Raw genomic sequence first — 5,500 nt, forward strand, 5'->3', positions numbered from 1 at the left:
CTCTGTGTGACCTGGGGGGGGGGGGAATGGAGGAGAGTGAAGCCATCAGGTTCCCCCCTTGGGTCTCTCAGAGTCTGCATTTGTCCTAAAAGCCAGGGGTCTCAAGGTTTCTTCCACAAGAGAATCAGACAGGGAGCTTGTAACAAATGCAGGTTCCTGGGTTCCACCACCAGAGATGCTCCTTCAGGGAGCCTGGCGAGGGATCCCAGACTCTGTGTTTTAGCCCCGGCTGCCCAGGGCCGGAGGACCAGGTCTGAGAAGCTCGACAGGGCAGGTGAAGAATGGGGGAGGTGAGCTGAGACTAGCCAGGAGGTCCGGGCAGAGCAGGAACCGGCAGGTGAGACAGAACCGCTGGAGCTCAGAAGACAGCAGCTGCCACCCGCCAGCATGACTCAGTCACCACGAGACACCTCCTGTTGTCCCTCGGTCGGATGGCGTGAACCCTCCACCCACATAACTGGCCAATCGTTCTGTACTATAGAACAAAGGTTCTGGTTTGGGATCCTGAGTATTTCTCAAGAGCCACCTGACTTTGGCAACTGTACCCAAACTTTCTGGACCTTATTCTTTAAATAAGGTTAAAAATCATACAGGGTTTAGCTTGTCTTTCAGAGTCACTGTGAAAGTAGAAGGAAATTATCCATGTTGTATGCTTAGCACGGGGTCTAGGCACATAGTAAGTGCTCAGTAAATGGTAGCTGTCAATCTTACTCACGTTATCATTTTCTCTGCTACGTAACAAATGACCCCCAAAGCAAAGCAGCTACAAACAATGATGACTTTGACCTTGCTTGTCTCGACTCCACTAGACACCAGCTAGAATGCCTGGAAGGCTGGGGCTGAAGACACCTGCAAACCAGCCCGGTCGCCTGCCAGGTGGTTGACACTGGCTGTGACCTGGCACTTCAGCCAGGAACATGACTGGCACATCCACAGGGGCCTGTCTGTAGTGACCAGAGTGTCAACAAACAGGGGGAGAGATAAGAAACAGACAGACAGAGACAGAGAGACAGAGACAGAGCCAGGCATCACCTTGGAGGACCCAACTGTAGAAGTCACACAGTGTCATTTCTGCCACATCCTGGACTTGGAGCAGATTCACTCACCTTTGGCTGGAGAAGTGCCAAATAGCGCGTGGACCTGCTTTAACTCGCCACTCCGCGTGGACTGCCTCCTCTGACCTGTTTCCTGGCCTTATGGGGTAGGGACGATCCAAACCCTCGACTCCTCTCTGCCTTCTCCCTAATGCGTAATTAAGCCTTTACGGCCTGGTCCTGCAACCCCGAGGCCAGGGAGCCTTGGGCAGCCCCCAGCCTCATGGTAAAAACCGGCTGGCAGGACCATGTCTGCTTGGGAAGCAGCCCCAGGCCAGCAAGCACCTGGGAGGAGAGAAGCCAGGTGGGGGCTCCCAACCTGTTCACCTCTGCACACCCGGAGCTGTGCAGAGGCCAGGCAGGTGATGATGATGATGGTCCTGTCATGATCTGAAAGACAGATGGCTCCAGGAGCCGGGGCAGAGAGACCTTGTCACCAGGCTCCAGTCACTCCCAGCTGGAACTTGAGAAAACAACTCGTTTGGAATCCTCAGCCTTGGCATGAGGGGAAACAGTGACTCTGCCAGCAACCAAGCCCGACCAACCCGATCTTGGATGCACTGGTGTTTCCCAGCACCTACATTTTACCTTAAGGAGAGTCCAATCCCAGATGGGGAAGGTGACATTCGGATTTTATTCTTTCTGCCTTTTTTAAAGACAACTCTAATTTCTCATATGTCTCCCACAACCCACACAAACTGATGATGAGTTGGTTCATTCATTTAATAAGCCGTTGGGGTTGGAGGGTCCTGATACCCAGTTCTGGGTGCCAGCAATGGGGGCTTGTCGGTCCCCCAGGGCCCAGCTCAAGGCCTCCCATACCCAATGTCTCAGGTGTACCCTCCCCTCCAAGGCCTCCCGGGAGGCCTTTGACGCTCGGAGCTCTCCAGAGCTGAGATGTGCTGAGTTGGGCTGGCAGAGCCCAGCCTGATTCACCGGTCCCCAAGCAGTGCCTGCTCCTTGACAGGTGGGGTCAAAGCCCCATCACCTGGTGACAGACACCACAGCAATCCAGGAGCAGGCTTCCGGGAGCAGATCCTGCAGTTCAAGGTGATCAGGGGTCAGAGGTGGCACACCCAGGCGGAAATGGTTTCTGAAAATCTGGCAGAGAGCTGGTGTGGGACTGAGGCCGCTGCTTCCCCTACCAGGGGGCCTGACACTAAATGTGTAGAAGGGGTTCTTGGGTTCCTGGGGGATCCCTACTACAGGCTGTTTTGAGGGCCTGGCCACCCTGAGCTCAGAAGGCAGCCGGTCCTGTTAACTCCCTGGGCCCCCACAGAACCTCTGGCAATGTCTAGGGATGTTTTTAGTCATTACCATGAGGCAGGTGTTGCTCCTGGCAGCTAGTGAGTAGCTGATGGGGTGCTGCTGAAAACCTCACAGTGCATCCCCTCCCCAGCACGGGCCGGCCCCAAATGGCCCCAGTGGTAAGAGCAGGAACCCTCACACTGACATAAGCTCCCTCCTGGGCATCCAGCAGGCCCTGAGACGGAGGAGGAGTCAGGTGCACCTCAAAGAACTGGGAACCCATCTCCTTTTCCTGCTTAGAGACACCCACTCACTGCTTCAAGTCACTCACAGTCCCTAGCATCAAGTGTTCTACCTACTGCATACATGTAAGGGACACCCTGCATGCAATTCTTCCCAGAAAAGGGACAATCTGTGATCTTCTATCATGGAATACCTTGTAGCAGTTGCCAACTTATTCACTGTCAAAGAAGATGACATCCCAAAAGGCACCCTCCAGAGAGCGTGACCCAGTGAGCACCAGCTCCTGGCTAGGCACTCGGCTTTAGCACCTTGCAGCTATACTCCCCCACACCTCCCACTGTGGCCTAAGCCTTGGTCAGTGGGATCCGTTCTTCTAAGGACTGATAAGGACCTCTAGAAAGGCTAGCACCCAAGAGTCGAGACTTAACTGGATTAAGCAGCTCCATCAGCATATCCCACAAGTCCACTTAGGTGGAAACGTGTAATCATTAAAATGAATTACTATTAAGCACTTATTTATGAGCCCTGTGCGGAAGAGTGCACATCTCTTTGGATCTTGATTGACATTTCCTTCTCGTGAGTCCCTTACTGACCCACGGCAGCGATAATTTCTGTGGAGCAACTAAACCTGACTGCAGACCAAACTCATGCATAGTAAGGAAGGTTTTTAAAATTATTTCACTGAGGACATTTTAGCTTATACAGAAGCAGAGAGGCTACTGTAAAGAACACCCCTGCTCCTCTCATCCAGGCTCAATAGCCATCAACTTGCTTCCTTGGTTTTTGTTGTTGTTGTTGTGGTTGTGGTTGTGGTTGTTGTTTTGATAAGATTTTCTCCTGTCACCCTCACAGATAGATACACATAATTTTTTTTTAGGTGCTTAACACAAATCTCAGCCATCATATCATTTCACCTGTAAATACTTCATTGTATCTCTAAGAGACAGGACCTTTAAAACATAACAGAAACGCTACTTTCCCACCCAAAAAAAAACAAACATCACCTAATATACAGTCCATGTTTGATTTTCCACAATTGATAAAAAAAAATAGCTCATTGCAGTTTGTGGGGATTGTAAACTCAGAGCATTGTTAACCTTCTAGAGGATCACAGGACAGAAACAAGAGGTTTCTGCCCTTGGATTTCTCAGCTTCGATGGCCCTTCCTCCCTCTGTCCTCCCCACTTGCCATTCTCTAAGCAGAACCAGGGTCTCAGGACTTTATGTAGTAAGATTCTCATGCAAGCTACAGGTTCTATTTTAAAAAAAAAAAAATACTGAGCCAGCTGCTGGGCTGCAGTGTTGGCTACTTAGGAGGCTGAGGCAGGAAGATCTCTTGAGCTCGGGAGTTCAGGGTCACCTGGGCAACATAGAGACCCTCATCCTTTAAAAAAAAAATAGTAATAATGGTATATGTTAATTGTAGGATTTTTTTAAAAAAAGAAATAACATGGCTTAAAACCTTCAGCCTTGTGCCAGGTGTGGTGACACACACCTGTAATCCCAGTGGCTCAGGAGGCTGAGGCAGGAAGATCGCAGGTTCAAAGACAGCCTCAGCTACTTAGCCAGACCTTATCTCAAAACAGAAAATAAAAGGGACTGGGGATGTGGCTTAGGGCTGAACACTTCTAGGATCAACCCCTGGTTAAAAAAAAAAAAAATCTTTGCTGATAAAAGGAGTTTTAAAAACCTTTAGTAAACTTAGTTTCCAGCCTGTTTCTTCCAGACAGAGCCAGTGAACTCATTTTAGGAATCCCTCCCCATTTTCACAAAATTCTTCCTTGATTCCAGAAAACGAGACTCGGAAGGCTGTACTGTTGGGGATTTCAAATCCAAGCCTCCAGGAGCAGATGCCAACACTTGTGTACCTAAGAGCTATTTGACCTGGGACAAACCAATCAGCCTCTGATGCTGTTTTCCCACCTGCAAACTGAGGGCAAGACGCTGTGCTCGCAGGCCAGAGTGAAGGTGCAGCAACGTGACATTCTCATTCAGCACTCCCTTACTGAGTGCCAGGCGCTGTTCCAGGTGTCCGCGTTGCATCCATAAACACGTCACATGAGGCTCGTGCTCTCTCGGAGCTCTTGTTCTGGTTGGGAAAACAAACACTGAGAGGAAGAGGAATATCAGATAGGAATAAATTCTATTCTGAGAGATGCTGAGAATATTGCACAACAGGGAAGGCCTAAGAGACTCCAGGGAGGGATGTTCAAGGAGGTGGAAATTCAGCAGGGCCCGAGCAATGAAGAGACAGACAGGGGCTGGGGCTGGGGCTCAGCGGTAGTGCACTTGCCTGGCCTGTGTGAGGCACTGGGTTCGAGTCTCAGCACCGCATACAAATAAATGAAATAAAGGTCTATCAACAATTTTAAAAATTAAAAAAAATAAAAAGACAGCCATGCAGTGGTTTTGGGGGCAAAGCACTTTAAGCAGAGGGAACAGCAGACCCCACAGGGCCCAGAGGTGGTACAAGTTTAGTATGTTTAAAAGGCAGAAGAGGAGAGCACCAGCGGTGGACAGCCAGGCAGGCTCCAGGTTGAGTCCTGGGGGCTTCAGAAGTTCAGATTCATCCTCACGGTAACCGCTAAAGCCATCGGATTTACATTAACATTTCAAAATGATCGCTGGATCCACTGGGATCAGAAAGGGATAAGAAGAGAAGCTGGGAGCACTTGGGAGTCTGTTGGAACCGCCCCCCTGAGGGGAGGCCCGGCGCAGAGCAGACAGTGCAGGTCGGGGAGGTGGCAGGGTCCGGAATCCACTCTCAGAATAAATCTGCCGGGACCTCGTGGATCAACAGAAAGAGTAAAAGGAAGGAAGAAAGAGAGACAGAGATGGGGGGGGGGAGAGAGAGAAGGAGGAGGAGGAGGAGGAGGAGGAGGAGGAGGAGGAGGAGGGAGGGAGGGAGGGAAGGG

Source organism: Marmota marmota, unplaced genomic scaffold, assembly GCF_001458135.2.
Source record: "Marmota marmota marmota unplaced genomic scaffold, marMar, whole genome shotgun sequence".
Lineage (NCBI taxonomy): Eukaryota > Metazoa > Chordata > Mammalia > Rodentia > Sciuridae > Marmota > Marmota marmota.